The sequence below is a fragment of the Aegilops tauschii genome, chromosome 1 (genome assembly GCF_002575655.3).
Source record: "Aegilops tauschii subsp. strangulata cultivar AL8/78 chromosome 1, Aet v6.0, whole genome shotgun sequence".
Taxonomy (NCBI): domain Eukaryota; kingdom Viridiplantae; phylum Streptophyta; class Magnoliopsida; order Poales; family Poaceae; genus Aegilops; species Aegilops tauschii.
The window spans coordinates 25,917,651-25,935,833 of NC_053035.3; positions in this window are offsets into that span (position 1 = coordinate 25,917,651).

The following is an 18,183-nucleotide window of genomic DNA, read 5'->3' on the forward strand; positions in this document are numbered from 1 at the left end:
GTCCATGCCACACATCTGATGCCAAGCCTCCACTGCTCCATGCCGCTGAGAACCGCCGCCATGAATACGTAGAAATAAACACCGCTACACCGAAGAAGCCATCCGCTGGTCCCTCGGGCCCGAGTGCCTCTCCAAGAATGCCGCCCCAAGGGGGTAACGACACATGAATGCCGTCGTCATCCGATCAACCTTCATGAAGGAAACGATGATAAGTGCATCGTCATCACCGGCTCCGGCCAATGACCGAAGACCAAGTTTTCACCTGGATCCCTCCCAAGAAATCCACCCGACAACCTATGCACTGTCTCGACCGCCTTCAAAGCCCTAGATCCGGCGACCAACCGCAACAGCAGTGCCACCGTAGGAGTCCTGGCGCACCGGTCACTGCCTGAGTGCGCCACCACTGGAGCCCGGGAGGAGGGCTCTCACCCCACCTCGCCAAACCGCGAGAGCCGCCGATATGATCCCGCGCACTCATCACCGTGTCTGATCTGAACCAATCCGCGGCAAAACCACGAGATCGGCGATGCAGATCCGCCTTGGATAGGGATAGCACCCCGCCATGCCGCCGCGGGAAGCCTGAGCTTCACCTGCCGCCACCTTCCAGGGCCGCCGCCCAGGGATCCAGCCGCCGCTGACAGGCCGAGCCGCCGGCCACCGCGACCAAGGCCGCCATGACCCCGCGAGCCCATCGAACGATCGGCGCCACCAGATCTTCCTCGGAGCCTAGCAGCTCCGCCGCCCCCGCCCAGCACCACGCCGCCGCCTTGCGCCGTCGCCTAGACGCGCCGCCGCGATGCAGATCGGAGGAGAGCACCCCGGCGCCATGGGTGACCCGCCTCACCTGATCTGGCCCGGGAGGGAAGAGAGCCTCCGCCGCCGCCATCAGCCGCCTGGGGCTTCGCCCGGCGACCTCCTCTAGCGGCGGCGGAGGGGAGGGGGAGGATGGACGTGCCCGGCGGCGGGGGCTAGGGTTTCCACCCGAGCCGCCCTAGCGGGAGGGCGACGCGGGGGCGAGAGAAATGGTCGATTTGCTGGATACCAAAATTCATAATAGAAGTGTTAGTGACATCCAACCCCCCAAGGTTTTTTGCACAGCACATGATAGACCATTCAACTAGCCAATACTTTTTCTTATTACCAGAGGAATTAATAGCACCCATGCCACGGCGTAACCAAATTAGCCGGTTAGCAACTAAGCCGGTTAAATGGATGGGGAAGTCTTTGGAGCACAACTGAAAAGGGGAAATGGGTAAGCCAAGATAGACAAAAAGGGTACGATCCCACGTTACAACTAAGCCGGTTAGCAACTCTGCATTCCTCTGCAACAGAACAGCCAATAAGGATAACTTCGCTCTTAAAAGAACTTAGTTGAATGTTGGGAATACCCAGAGGGCAGCATGTTGGATACAATTGGAGAGATGTTCCCAGCAACCGCAACCCGATTGAGAATGTACACCAAGGCATCAGCAAAAACATTGAACAAGATGGGAGAAATATGGTGTCCTTGCCTGAGGCCCCGGCCATTTTAAAGAAAGGGCCCACAACCCCACTAACAGACACAATCCTGTGGCCCCCACCAACCAGCTACATAAGACTATGGACATATGCCCCCTCAAAACTTTTGGCTAATAAGACATCACGGAAGAAGGGCCAACTAACCGGGTCATCGACTTTTTGAAAATCCAATTTTAGAATGATGTCCTTGCTTCCCCTAAATCGCAAATCGTGTACAACCTCGTGCAGACAAAGGATACCATCCAAGATGAAATGACCTTTACTAAAGGCAGATTGATATTGCACAATCACCCTATGAGCCACTGGGACAGCCGTGAGGCAAAGCCTTTGGAGGGAAATTTGGCAATATTGTTCATAAGGGCAATGGGTCTAAATTGACGAATGAAATCAGCCCCTTTAACCTTTGGGATGAGAGAGATAACCACATAGTTCAGACGAGAAATATCAACGGTACCAAGGCAAAACCCCGAGATAATGTCATAGCTAGGTGTTTTAACATGGGCCAGAATTTCTTAAAGAAAGGATAAACATTTACATCAAACTTGTGCATAAAAAAACCTACCTAGAAGACCTCCAAGAAATTATCTTACCACAAATGAAGCAAAACAACAATTTTCAAGGAGGGCCTTGATATTTTCATAAAGGAGAAAAGTACAGATGATGCAAAATCATGTATTTAGAGGTCAAAATCATATATAGTGCCTTTTTTTTTTGCGAAAATAGAACTTCTCACTCATCAATCAGGGTTGTAACATTCAAGGTTACACAAAGGGGTAATTTCCACAAGTGCATGGCGGAGCCAAACGGCTGTGTGTGGCGCCCTACCCATCTGAGCAAGCTCATGGCTAACCTGATTCCCATCTCTCCTAACATGTGCTATCCCATCCTCACGTCCTAGACCCAGCAAACGCTTTGTTTCTTCCACTAGCGATGCAACTGGCGACCTATTAGCTGCCGCCTCAGCGATCATAGCTACGGCAGTTGTACTGTCAGTCTTCAGGATGAAAGGATCAGAGCTCCATTCAAGTGTGAGAGATACACCCTCCATACATGCTGCGATCTCAGCTTCAAGCGCACTTGAGCACCTCGGCAGGAATCGACAGGAGGCCAATATCACAGCGCCGTGATGATTTCGCAGGATCATACCTGCAGCTCCGGTCCCATCCGCTTCAGCAAAGGCACCGTCAACGTTCAGTTTGCACCAACCTACAGGGGGCTTGGATATAACATTTGGACTTGAGAACACACACACACACACACACACACACACACACATTCTCCTTGAGATACAACTGTGATTTCACAGTGCTCCGCAACTAATACTATTGGTTGCGGCCACATGTCACATTAGACTAATATAATGAGCAAATTACACGGGATGACCCAGTTAAGAAAAGTGTAGAGCTAACAACAACAACAAGGAACATGAACAATGTTTCAGTACCATTCACACGGTTTGGTACATGACTCGTAAATTCTCCCAATAAATGAACTTATGATATATCTTCAATTATAGTAGATAGAGCAGGAATCTTGCATTGAATTAACATTATAGAACTTTTTTGCTTCATGTTATTTCAACACTTACTCAAAATCTCATGATATAAGAGGATGTAGCATTGCTTGTTTTCCCCATCTCTTCTCATACACATCCATAGAATAACTAAGGTAGCTATAAGAAATACAAGAGAGAAAACAAGCCAGGAGAAGATAATTCATATCTAGAGTCTTATTCATTGGAATAAGAGGAATCAGAAACACACGAGATGACTTTGTTGGATGCATAGGCTGAGATAAAGAAGTCCACACAGCACATCTTTCTTGCGCCGGACTTGTATTAAGGCATGACAGTACCACATATATTGTTGGCAATGGCACGGTTATAAACTAAGTGGTACTAGACCATAATGTTTGGCATCCAATCGGCATCCTAGGTCATATTTTAAATGACGTGGGTACATGATTTATGTTTTTATCTGAGGACTAGCAAATAAGTACTTGCGTTTCAAGCCATGTCATGCTTTGTCTGTGTAGAGGCAGAGGCAGTCTTTTAGGATAGCAAGCAACACAATAATAAAAGTCATTTTCATCTCTATCCTCCCCTCTCTCCAATAAACATGCCATCATGTTTAATTACCTTATGAGAGAATTAAACAAAACAACAATTTTTGTCGTTGTGTAACAGTAACAACAATATATTTGTGTAATCTCTCAGAACGACTCTTGCCATTTGGCACCTTCATTTTTAGGGTTTGAAGAAAAGACCATTTGACTTTATTGTAACCTTTTTAGAAGTCAATCCTACATATCATTCCCGCATGTTTTTTTTGGGTGCATTTTATGGATGATCTCATGTAGGATAACAATTTCATCCAGCATGTTTCGTCCTTGCATAAATGTCGCTTGAGACGGCTGAACCACGTGATTTGCGGCCACATTAATCCTCTTGTTGGCTACATTGGTGAAAAATTTGAAGCTACGTTTATTTTATTTAATTTTTTGAGAACTGCGTTTAGGAGACATATAGGACTGTATTGTTGTCCATTTTGCGTCCTTTAGTGTCTTCGGCAACAAAATGACTCACCAAAGTTTGGCCTTGAAAGATCTAGCTGGGCGCCATGCAGAAAATTGAACATCCCAGTAAGATTTGTCTTAATGACATCTCAGAAGTTCTAGTAGAACTCACTGGAAAAGCCATCAGGACCTGACACTTTATCGTGATCCATCTAAAACACTCTCCGCTCGCACCTCTTCTTCTGAGAAGGGTGTGAGGAGTTCATTTTCCACATTTGAGATCTGGGTTATATCCTTGGTTTGGGACTCATCTAGGGAAACATGATCCTCCTCGTGAGCCCCAAACAGAGTTTTGTAACATTCGGTTATATACTATTCGACCTCCTCTGCTTGACCTTCAATCAAACCTTCATCCTGTTAGAAACTATAATTGCACATTTTTCAATGGTGGCCACTAGCTACCATATTGAAATATCTCCCGTTGTTGTCTCCTTCACGATGAATTGAGCTTTGGACCGTTGTACTCCTACCATTTAACTTCCTCTTCATGTAAGAGACATGCCATCTACGCATTGTCAACATGGCACCCAGCCTCGTCAGCTGTGGGTATAATGCTCCCAACCCCACACTCGACTAAAAAAAAATCGCCCACTGCCTATTCTTGTACCACCATTTGGGTGCCAATTTGTTTCCATACCCATACCCGACCTGGTAAGAAAATACCCACTTGTAAAAATATCAGCCCTGCCCATTCAACATTCCAGCACATATTGTTAACTCAACGTACAACTGTACAGGGCAGGAGAAGTTTAGCGATTACGGAGAGATCATGCGTATATATACGGATAAATGCGCATATTGTTAACTCAACGTACAACTGTACAGGGCACCTGCCCTACCTGACGGGTATATATATTTTTCCCATTTATTATCCATGGGTATTTATTTTTCCCATGCTTTTACCCTAATGAAATGGGATAAAAACCCATCAGGTAATCGAGTAGTGGGTATCCATTGCCATGTTGACCTTGTGTAGATAACATTCACGTCTACGTGATTTTATCGAGGTCATCAATAATGGCCCATAGATAGTTGTCTTTCTTTTTTATATATCCTGCTAGTGTGCTTGGCCCATCTCCCATCGCAAGAAAGAAAAATCTCAAATAGTCTTAATCTAGTGCGCAAAGCCATTCCGCTGTAACCATCCAAATTCGGCGTGCAGCTAAACTATTTGTAAACGTCGAGTGGAGAATGATTGAGGCATGGTCCGGCAACGACTCAATGCGCTCAAGCGCATGTACAGTTACTAGAGGAACCATAAGCAGCTCGTAGCATCTCCTGGGCGGGGACAAAGAAAGACATGCAGACAACGGCCCATCGATCCTTGGTGCGTAAAAGGTGGATTTGGTAAATAAACATCTAAGCTTATCAAGTACTCCCTCCGTCCCATAATGTAAGATGTTTTTTTGACACATTACATTATGGGACGGAGGGAGTAGATGGTAGAAATGAGGTTTTGATCATCTGTGTTGGCTCAAAGTACACTTGTATCTGTATGAAGCGGCTAAATCGGGTAGACGTGGAGGAACCACAACAAATGTCAACCCTCGCATGCAGCTTCATGAGACCTATGAAAACAGGGAGAATATCTGATGCATAGGAGTTTGCGGTGCTACCGGTGCGTCGAACGCACATTGTGCTTTTAAGATATTCAAAAGATTCTAAAAAAATTTAGCACACTCACACAACATCAATGTAGGTTGTCACAAAATTTCAAGTCCAAATTTAAAACATAACTCAAAAACAAAAATGACAAATTTAACATTGAATAGTACATAACATAACTTGTGCTTTAGATATAGCCCACTATCACACTGATATGAAACTTGTCATTTTAGTATCTCAAAAAATATTTTAAATTTTTATACAAATTTTTGTGACATCATACATTGACATTGTGTTAACATGCTAGAATTTTAACAGATTTTTAAAAATATTCTATGGCATCCAGTGCACCGGATACATTTCCTAAAAACATCGATGAGCCTCATTAGGGACATAAGGGCATCTCTAACGCCAACCCACAAACCGCCCCTAACCATCCGGACCGCGTTGTCAGACTACGAAAGCCATTCAACGTGGTCATGTATCGGTCCGCGGCGCGGTTCGGACGTATTTTCTGCCGCAAAGCGAAGAAACGAGAGGGCGGTTTGCGGGCATCGGGATAGCACCCAAGCCCGCTTCTGACCACACTGTCCCATCCAAACCCCCTCCTTCTTCACCCACGCGTGTTCCCGCTCAGCGCCAGCTACCCGCATTCATGCCGCTATAGAGCGCACCACTCCACATTGAAGCCGGCACAGAGCGGACACGACCTCTCACTATGTTCGTCATTGAAGCGGCGCGTTGGCCGAGGGCGCCGCCAACGACGCATCTCCAATGTCCGCGCATGTTCAATGCCGGAGACGCGTTACTGGACGGGACGAGACAGATATCTACCATGCTCGTTGTATGCCCAGTCCGTCCGTATGCCGCCAATAAGCAGGCTTGCTGGCCAAGAAACTTACTCCGGCACCACACATTGATGCACACGAACGCCTTGCCTCACCGGAATCCGCTTTTAAAGGCGGCCACACCCGGCTAACTCCATGTCACAACACAAGCCGTTCCCCATACTCCTCCCTTGCACTGCATTCGCTATGGCTGCATGTGGCAAAGCTCTGCGGAAGAGCCTTTCCATGTAGATTTAGCACGAGGTGGCCGCCCTTAACGCCGTCGTGCCAGGTGGATCGAGGACGGCTTGCCAGCCAGCTCGCCCGAGGTCTCAAACAACGAGGACGGCCCCATGATGGAGACAGGCTCCGACAACACCGCCTCAGCTCCCGCGCCTATGCACGCCGACTTCACCATGAAGCAGGCGCATACGCACTACAACGCCACCATGGTGGAGGTGCAGCCTGCATCGGCGCCTTTGTCGGCGTTCCAGCAGGCGCAGGAGGAACAACAGTACAACATGTTCCTCCTAGAGCAGCACCGTCAGGCGGAGGGCCAGATCTACGGCGAGCGCACGAGCGAGGAGGCCGCGGTGAATCCCAACTTCTTCGTGGAGCAGCGTGCCATCTATGATGTCGTCCGCGCTCAAGTCATCGCCACCAGGAAGCGGCCGCCGCCGAGACGTAGCTCGAGGCGATCGCGGAGGAGAACAACGTCGGCTGCGCCTCCTACGCGCCGCCGACGAACTATCTAGCGGCCCAGCGGAAGAACGACAGCCCGAGTGCCACCATTTCCATCATGGACATTGCGTCCACCAACAACGGACAAGGTGCGGACTCCTCCGAGGATAAGCAGGTCACGGGAGGCGGCATGGCCTTGTGTCCCATGTGGGTCAGTCTGTCTCCCATGTTCTACTCTTCCTCGCCGGAGACCGCAGCTTCACTTCATCGGTCTTATCGCCGGTGCTCATGGAGACGGCCGATGGAGGACGACAAGGGCTTGGACGCCGGGTGCCACCACCGTAGGATAGGTTTACAGTCGAGTAGGGTTTTTTTTGTTTTGTTTCTAAATGTTCAAAATCCAATGAATATCCACCATGCTTGCACGAATGTAGTCCGGTTCTGTATGAAATCCGTTGTGTTTGCATGAATTTCATCTGGTCTGTTGAAAAGTGTTTAAAATGTATGCGCGCAACGTTGGATCGCAGCCTCTCGCATCCATGTCTGCGGACGGACGTGGAAGGAAATTTGCGGGTCACCTTTGGAGATGCCCTAAATGAGTATAATCACTAGTAGAAAACTGGGCTTTGGTCATAGGGCAATATTCACATTAGTCCCGGTTCAGTCACGAACCGGGACTAATGTGAGCATTGGTCCCGGTTCATGCGGCCAGGGGCCTGCCGGGCCTCGTGGGGGCATTGGTCCCGGTTCGTCCGGCCCCTTTGGTCCCGGTTGGTGGGACAAACCGGGACCAATGGGCCTCGCTCCTGGCCCACCACCATTGGTCCCGGTTGGTGGCTTGAACCGGGACCAGAGGCTCACCCTTTAGTCCCGGTTCATACCACAAACCGGGACTAAAGTGTTGGTCCTAGTTGCGGTCAGAGTTTAGTCCCACCTCGCCAGCCGAAGGGCGCTCACACCGGTTTATAAGCCCGTCCCTCTCTGCCTTGTTGAGCTCCTCTCAAAGTGAAAATAGATGCCCTTATACAGGGAATTGACCTAAATTCAGAGTAAATTTCTTTGAATTTCATAGAAATTTATTATGAATTTAGGTTGAATTTTCTCTATAGGCGCATCTATGTTCTTTTTTTATAGTAAATAAAATAAATAAACCTTAATAAAATAAATAAAAATAAATAAACCATAATAAAATAAAATAAAATAAACTATAGTAAATAAAATGAATAAACCTTAATAAAATAAATAAAAATAGCAGCAGTAAAATAAATAAAAATAGCAGCAGTAAAGTAAATAAAAATAAAATAAATAAAGTAAAATACATAAGTAATTAGAAACAAAATGGAATAAAATAAATAAGTTTTTTGTTGTAAGTAGAAACAAAACAAAATAAATAAAGCAAAAGAGAAAACAAAAAACAGGGGAAAAAATTATGCCACCTACTGGGCCACCACGGCCTGAATACGACTTGAAAACCATCCATGGGCTAGGATTCAGGCCCGCAGAAGGCCCAGTAGGCCCCACAGGCAAAGAGAACGGTTAGGCCCGAAAGCCTGCAGTTGAGAGGAGCTCGAGAGGGTGGGCGCAGCAGCGCTTATAAACCACTCTCGAGCTCTCTCAACTAGTGAGGTGAGACTAAACTTTTGACGCGGGACAGCACAAGGCCTTTAGTCCCGGTTGGTGCCACCAACCGGGACTAAAGGGGGCATGCGTACCGGTTCGTGGCACCAGCCGGGACCAATGCCCCCCTTTAGTCCCGGTTGGTGCCACGAACCGGGACCAATGCGCCCCCTTTACTCCCGGTTCATGCCACGAACCGGGACGAATGAGGTGCCTATATATATCCCTCGCCCGCGAGCAGAGCACTCCAGTGCTCTGTTTTTCTCTGGCCGGCGAGGGGAGGGCTTTGTGGTGCTCTAGCTCACCTCCTATGCACATGAGGTGTTCGATGAAATGCCCGAGCCACAGTAGTTAAGCTTTCTCCTCTCGAAGCTCAACCTCAAAGCTCCATTTTCCTTGAGATTTGTACGGTTTAGCGGAATGCACGCAGATGAACCGGCAATGGATGTACGGTGACAAACACACCTCCGAGTACATTAAGGGCGTGCATGATTTTCTCGAAGTGGCTGAGGTAAACAAGCAGAATGGTTTTATGTGCTGTCCATGCCCTACATGTGGGAATACGAAGTCTTACTCTGACCGGAAAATCCTTCACACCCACCTGCTTTACCAGGGTTTCATGCTACACTATAATGTTTGGACGAGGCACGGAGAAATAGGGGTTATGATGGAAGACGGCGAAGAAGAAGAGGACGATGACAACCATGTGCCCCCTGAATACGGTGATGCTGCAACCGGGGAAGCTGCTGAAGATCAAGAGGAACCAGACGATGTGCCCAATGATGCTGCAATGGGGGAAGCTGTTGAAGATCAAGAGGAACCAGTGCCCGATGATGATGATCTCCGCCGGGTCATTGTCGATGCAAGAACGCAATGCGAAAGTCAAAAGGAGAAGCTGAAGTTCGATCGCATGTTAGAGGATCACAAAAAAGGGTTGTACCCCAATTGGGAAGATGGCAACACAAAGCTCGGTACCGTACTGAAATTGCTGCAGTGGAAGGCAGAGAATGCTGTGCCTGACAAAGGATTTGAGAAGCTATTGAAAATATTGAAGAAGAAGCTTCCAAAGGATAACGAAATGCCCGACAGTACATACGTAGCAAAGAAGGTCGTATGCCCTCTAGGATTGGAGGTGCAGAAGATACATGCATGCCCTAATGACTGCATCCTCTACCGCGGTGCATACAAGGATCTGAACGCATGCCCGGTATGCGGTGCATTGCGGTATAAGATCAGACGAGATGACCCAGGTGATGTTGACGGCGAGCCCCCAGGAAGAGGGTTCCTGCGAAAGTGATGTGGTATGCTCCTATAATACCATGGTTGAAACGTCTGTTCAGAAACGAAGAGCATGCCAAGTTGATGCGATGGCACAGTGAGGACCGTAAGAAAGACGGGAAGTTGAGAGCACCCGCTGACGGGTCGCAGTGGAGAAAAATCGAGAGAAATACTGGGTTGAGTTTGCAGCTGACCCAAGGAACGTGTCGTTTGGTTTAAGCGTGCATGGCATTAATCCTTTCGGGGAGCAGAGCAACAATCACAGCACCTGGCCCGTGACTCTATGTATGTATAACCTTCCTCCTTGGATGTGCATGAAGCGGAAGTTCATTATGACGCCAGTTCTCATCCAAGGCCCTAAGCAACCCGGCAACGACATTGATGTGTACCTAAGGCCATTAGTTGAAGAAATTTTATAGGTGTGGAATGGAAACGGTGTACGTACGTAGGATGAGCACAAACAGGAGGAATTTAACCTGCACGCGTTGCTGTTTGTAACCATCAACGATTGGCCCGCTCTCAGTAACCTTTCAGGACAGACAAACAAGGGATACCACGCATGCACGCACTGTTTAGATGACACTGAAAGTATATACCTGGACAAATGCAGGAAGAATGTGTACCTGGGCCATCGTCGATTTCTTCCGACCAACCATCAATGTCGAAAGAAAGGCAAGCATTTCAAAGGCGAGGCAGATCACCGGAAGAAGCCCGCCATGCGTACCGGTGATCACGTACTTGCTATGGTCAATGATTTACACGTAATATTTGAAAAGGGTCCCGGCGGACTAGCTATTCCGAATGATGCTGAGGGACACGCACCCATGTGGAAGAAGAAATCTATATTTTGGGACCTACCCTACTGGAAAGAGCTAGAGTTCCGCTCTTCAATCGACGTGATGCACGTGACGAAGAACCTTTGCGTGAACCTGCTAGGCTTCTTGGGCGTGTATGGGAAGACAAAAGATACACCTGAGGCACGGGAGGACCTGCAACGTTAGCACGAAAAAGACGGCATGCCTCCGAAGCAGTATGAAGGTCCTGCCAGCTACGCTCTTACGAAAGAAGAGAAAGAAATCTTCTTTGAATGCCTGCTCAGTATGAAGGTCCCGACTGGTTTCTCGTCGAATATAAAGGGAATAATAAATATGCCAGAGAAAAAGTTCCAGAACCTAAAGTCTCATGACTGCCACGTGATTATGACGCAAATGCTTCCGGTTGCATTGAGGGGGCTTCTACCGAAAAACGTCCGATTAGCCATTGTGAAGCTATGTGCATTCCTCAATGCAATCTCTCAGAAGGAGATCGATCCAGAAATCATACCAAGGCTAAGGAGTGATGTGGCGCAATGTCTTGTCAGTTTCGAGCTGCTATTCCCACCATCCTTCTTCAATATCATGACGCACGTCCTAGTTCATCTAGTCGACGAGATTGTCATTCTGGGGCCCGTATTTCTACACAATATGTTCCCCTTTGAGAGGTTCATGGGAGTCCTAAAGAAATATATCCGTAACCGCGCTAGGCCAGAAGGAAGCATCTCCATGGGCCATCAAACAGAGGATGTCATTGGGTTTTGTGTTGACTTCATTCATGGCCTTAAGAAGATAGGTTCCCTAAATCGCGGTATGAGGGGAGACTGACTGGAAAAGGCACGCTTGGAGGGGACTCAATAATATGCAGGGACGTATGTTCTTGGTCTCAAGCACACTACACAGTTCTACAGAACTCTACCTTGGTGACCCCGTATGTCGATGAACACAAGAACAGTCTGCGCTCCAAACACCCGGAGCAGTGCGACGACTGGATTACATGTGAACACATCAGGACTTTCAGCAGTTGGTTGGAAACATGTCTCAGAGGTGACAACACTGTTTGTGATGAGCTGTACTCGTTGTCCAGGGGACCATCTTTGACTGTATTGACTTACAAAGGATACGAGATAAATGGGAATACATTTTACACGATCACCCAAGATCAAAAGAGCACCAACCAAAACAGCGGTGTCTGCTTTGATGCAGCAACCTAGAGGGGAAAGGACACATATTATGGTTACATAGTGGACATATGGGAACTTGACTACGGACATGATTTTAAGGTCCCTTTGTTTAAGTGCAAATGGGTCAATCTGTCAGGAGGCGGGGTACAGGTAGACCCACAGTACGGAATGACAACAGCGGATCTGAACAATCTTGGGTACACTGACGAACCGTTCGTCCTAGCCAATGATGTGGCACAGGTTATCTATGTGAAGGACATGTCTACCAGACCGAGAAAAAGAAAAGATAAGGAAGTGAATACATCATACGATGAGCCAAAGCGCCACATAGTTCTTTCAGGAAAAAGGGACATCGTGGGAGTGGAGGGCAAGACAGACATGTCTGAAGATTATGAAAAGTTTCATGAAATTCCTCCCTTCAAAGTCAAGGCTGATCCAAGCATCCTGATAAACGATGAAGATTATGCATGGTTACGGCGCAATAAGCAAAGGACACAAGCGAAGAAAAAGTGAAGACTTTCTCTCCACAACTATTATCATGATACCATGCCAACTTTTAACCTTTTTGTAGTTCATTTGAAATGCCTGTTGTAACAGATGAGTTTTCATCTGAAATCCTGATACTTCGAAAGAGATTGTCCATTTTGTACACGAAGTGCATCCAGTTCTTGCCGTAACCCTCTCAGCTTTTTAGCACATGCTATGTGGGTGAAATGATGACACCATGCCAACTTTCAACCTTTTCAGAGTTCATTTGTAGTGCTTTGCAATTTCAGGGTCATTTATAGCTCATGAACTAATAGCAAAAAGAATGAACTAAAAATAATCAATTAAAATATGTTGTTATGATCAACTAAAACAAAACTATAATATTCTTCAATAGACAAAAGAATCAACTAAAAAGCTTTTTATAAAACTCCAATAGCAAAAGGAATTTTCATAAAGATTTTTGTTAGAAACTTTAATAGCAAAAAGCATTATCATAAAGATTTTTTTTGTTAGAAACTAAAATAACAAAATCTATTTTTGAATAGAATCATAAAACACAGTAATATTAAATAGAAGGAAAAAGAATCACTCCAAAATCTATTTTTACAGTAAAGTTCATCACAAACTAGTGATTCACACAAATTTCAAAGAATTCAAATTTAAACTATTCAAATTTGAAAACTAATGGCACTAACAGAAAGTTTATAATTTTTGCGACCTAAAAGCAAAAAGAATTAAAAAATAAACTTTAATAAAATAAATAAAAATGGCAACAGTAAGTATTTTGTTGTAAGTAGAAACAAAATAAAATAAATAAAGCAACAAAGAAAAAAAGTGCCATCTACTAGGCCACCACGGCCTGAATACGACTAGAAACCCAACCATGGGCCAGGATTCAGGCCCGCATGTGGCCCAGTAGGCCCCACAGGCACATAGTGTATGGTTAGGCCCGAAAGCCTGCAGTTGAGAGGAGCTCGAGAGGGTGGGCGCAGCAGCACTTATAAACCACTCTCGAGCTCTCTCAACTAGCGAGGTGGGACTAAACTTTGGCCGCGACGCGGGCAGCACATGTCCTGTGGTCCCAGTTGGTGGCACCAACCGGGACTAAAGGGGGGCATGGGTACCGGTTAGTGGCACCAACCGGGACCAATGCCCCCCCTTTAGTCCCGGTTGGTGGCACCAACCGGGACTAAAGGGGGCATTGGTCCCGGTTGGTGTCACGAACCGGGACCAATTGCTTTGCTATATAAGCAAACACTTAGTAAATTTTTCAGAGTTCATCTGCAGTTTGCCCCGACGACGCCGAGCACATCGACGCCGCCAGGCTGCCCCGATGCCGTCGCCGCCCCGCCACTGAGCGCGCGCCCCTGCCCCGCCCCCTCCGTCGCCATCGCCGAGCCCGCACCCGTGCCCCGGCCCCTCCGCCGCGCCGTCGCCGAGCCCGCGCCCTGCCCCGGCCCCGGCTGTCGACGTCACCGCCCCCGAGCCCGCGCCCCTACCCCGCCACCGCCGTCGTCGTCGCCGTCACCGAGCCCGCGCCCTGCCCTGCCCCCACCGTCATCGTCGCCGTCACCGCCCCCGAGCCCGCGCCCTGCCCCGCCCCCGCCGTCATCGTCGCCGCTCCCGAGCTCGCGCTCCTGCCCCGCCACCGCCGTCGTCGTCGCCGTACGTCACCGCCCCAGAGCCCGCGCCCTGCCCCGCCCCCGCCATCGCCATCGCCGTCGCCACCCACGCTGTGAGCTGTCGCCGCCCCGGCCCGCTGTCTTTTTTTATTAGTAAAGTTTATGTATTTTTTTGTTCATATATAATGTAGATGTATATATATATATATATGTATGTATATATGGATGGATGAAAATATTGATGTGATGTTTTTTTGTTCATAGACCTTTTTATGTTCATAGAATTAGTATTTTTTTGTTCATATATATATAATTAATGTAGATGTATATGTATGTGTATGTATGTATGTATGTATGGATGTATGTATATAGAAAATATAGATATTGTGATATATAGATTATTTTTTCTTTAGAATTTTTCTGTAAATGATATGATGATGATGATGATGATGATGATGATGATATATAGAGTTCTTTGATTGTGATGATAGATGATGATGATATATATAGAGTTCTTTGATTGTATGAAAACTTTGTAAAATTTACCCCCTCCCCGATAACTTTGACATGAGGGGGGACGTCGGACATGCATGAGAGAGAGGCGGTCCGCTTGCCCGACCAACTACCAAGGCCACCCAAACCCTAGAAAAAGAGCGTCGTCGTTGTCGATCTACCCAGGCCCTCCCCGATAACTTCGACATGAGGGGGGGACGTCGGACTATATAACAAACACTTGTGAAAAGTTTCAGTTTTCATCGCCAGTTGCCTCCCCCTCCCAGATAAACACCTCCCGGATAACTTCGACCGTGATAACTTATACCACGGGAGCACCCCCGGGCCCTCTCGCTCGACCAAAACTCTCAAGGACACCCAAACCCTAGAAAAAAATGATGTCGGTCTCCTACCCCCTCCCGCCGCGCCCCTACCCTTGAAGCGTTGCCGAGGCCACCCCAAACCCAGAATAAGCTAGGTCTACGTTTGCACTAATATATCCACCTGCCGTCATGTTTGTGTAATAATTGCCATGTTGTAATATTTGCAGAAACAATGGAGCACGGATGAGACGAGCAAGCAGAAGAGGTGTTGGGGAACATAATCTTAGCCGGAGGTGATATCTTGTCGTATCTTAACGACAATGATGGTCTGGAAGAACAGGGTGAAGAAGCAGGCTACGGTGATCGAAGAGTGGAGGAGGAAAGACATGATTATGATGGCTCCGGTGACCCAATGCTGGTGCGAGAAGGAGCCCGTGGTGACGGCTCCGGTGACCGAACAGAGTCCGGCCAGGTAAATATATTAGTTAAGCCTGTGCTGACTAGCTAATTGATGCATTCATTGTTTTGGTATGTACACATATTAATTAACTCTCGTCTTTCTTCTTTTTTCTAGCCCTCCGGATCAAGCACAACTTAGGTAAAGAGACGAGGCCCGAAGAGAAAGTTGCGCTCGGATGAAAGGTTTGAGATCACAGCAGTCGCGCCCGACGGCCAACCAATTGAACCCATCCGGACAAAGGAAGCATTTGCTGCTCAGTGTGGGGTTCTTGTTAGGGACAAGATCCCGACCAGCATCCACCAATGGTATAAGCCTAAGAAGGAAGACCCTGAGGTGTCTTATGTCAATGATATGCAGAAAGATGATCTTTGGACTGAGCTGAAGGCAAATTTCAGCCTACCGCCAGAGGAGGATCCGGAGAAGCCAGTTAAAGAGCAATTAATCAAGTCTCATGCTCTTAAGAAGATGGCAGACCTATTCAGGAGGTGGAAGAATGAGCTGAAAACGTTTGTCGACAAAGAAGAGACACCAGAATTCATCGGCCGGTATGAGAAGATCAGAGATCACTGGCCCGCATTTGTGGCCCACAAGACATCATAAAAGAGTAAGAAGATGTCAGCGACAAACAAGAAGAATGCTGTGAAGAAGAAGCTTCACCATCGCACGGGGTCAGGTGGCTACCTCAAAGCCCGGCCTAAGTGGGCCAAGGCTGATAATGATCTGCTTGAAAAAGGGATCGAACCACAGACAATGAACTGGCTAGACCGTTGCCGGACTTGGTTCTTCGGGGCTGGCGGAAAATTGGACCCTGTATCATGGAGGTGCGTTTGGACGAACGAGCTTTTGAGAATACCAGTCAAGAAGATTCAGCAATATATCGATGCAGCGCAGGAAGGGACGTTCGTTCCAGACAGAGAGAATGACGAGCTCACAATGGCCCTCGGGAATCCTGAGCACCCTGGACGGACACGAGGCACGCCAGGCTCCATTCCGTGAAAGGCTGGTCTTCCGGACGCAGGCGGTTACAAAAGCCAGGAGAGGAGGAAAAAAATGGAGCAGACCCAAATTCAGAAGCTGCACGAAATGGTTCAAGCGCTAGAGGAACGAGACGACAATCGACATGCCGAAACTACCCCGCCATCTCAGCGGAGAAGCAGCGTGGCTTCCACCGAGCTGCTTCAGCCGGAGCATGTCTTGACGGCTCCTGCTAGCTACCCCGTGGATGCTATCACGGAGTCTCAACATTGCCACCTTATGGCGCAATGGCAGAACTTCAAAGTCAAGGCGGCTGTTGGCTCTGTTTTACCTCCTGAACCCGGCGCAACCTACCACTGCCGGCCGATTCCAGAAGGATATGCTAGGGTGATGGTGGATGAAATAACGGAGGGATTTGAGGACCTCCAGCTTGACCACCCTACCGGTGAAGGGGAGAGTCGGCTGGGTTTAGCTCTGAAGAATCCGTGCCTATGGCGGAAGGAGCTCATTAACCTTCCGAACTGGACGCCTCCGGTGAGTAAGGGCACTCCGCCGCCTCCTCCTCCGGCGAGTGATCAGGGCACTCAGCCTCCTTCTCTGGCGCGTGGCGGCACTCCGCCTCCTCCTCCGCCTCCTCCTCCGGCGAGTGATCAGGGCACTCAGCCTCCTTCTCCGGCGCGTGGCGGCACTCCGCCTCCTTCTCCGCCTGCGCCGGCGTGCCAGAGCAGCCAGCCTCCTCCTTCTCCGCCTCGTCAGCAAGGGCGGAAGAGACCCGCCGCCGCTCCGGCTGCTCCGGCGCGTCGTAGTCCTTCTCCTCCGCCTCGTAAGCAAGGAAAGAAGACAGCCGCAGGCGCTCCGTCTGCTCTGCCGGCGTCTAGTAGTACAGCTGCCAGAGGCAGGAGGCAATACAGATTCGGTCCTTCTCCGAAGACTCCAGAGAAGTTACCATACGAGAGGACCCTGGAGGAGAACGCGAAGATCGTGCGAGCCGAAGTGACAAACTTCTTTCAAGGGGTGAAAGCAAAGAAACATCCACCTCCGGAGGAGAAGGTAGATCTGTTGAAAGCGAAGCGCACTCTGGCTGCCCTGACAAAACCACCAAAGTCTCCGCCGAAAGGCAACCATGAGTGCATTATTGCAAAGACATTTGTCGAAGCGGAGCGGTCGGGAAGTACTGTCAGTGATCAAAGGTTAAAAGAACGACGAGCTGGGAAAAAAATTGCCCAGCTCGGCGAACAAGCGAACCAATCGTGCCCCCCGCTCAAGGTGTCTAGCGACATCGTCGCTAATGATCCGAGGATTGTGCCCGGTTATAGCAATATTGGAGATTACCTACCCGACGATGTACATTATGAAATCATGGAGGTGGACGAACACAAATACCATTACGGGAAGCCTCTCGTCAATGATGAAAGATCTCTAACAACGATGATGCGAAGATTACATGATTGGTACATGAAAACCTGCAGAGAGTCTGATGGGATGAATACTTTGACGCTGAGAGTTAAACCGGAGCATGACCTCGTTGGAATTGAACTGCTGAATGTTCCATTTGAGGAGTTCTTCCAGTTTTTCAATCAAAAGGCCCTCGATAAATCAACGATCACTTGCTACTGTCTGTAAGTAGTACTACTTCTGTCATTAAGTCTTTCTATATAGGTCAGCTCTTTCATTGCATGTATTTATAATTATCCTCACTATATTATGCAGATTGAAGATCGCCGAA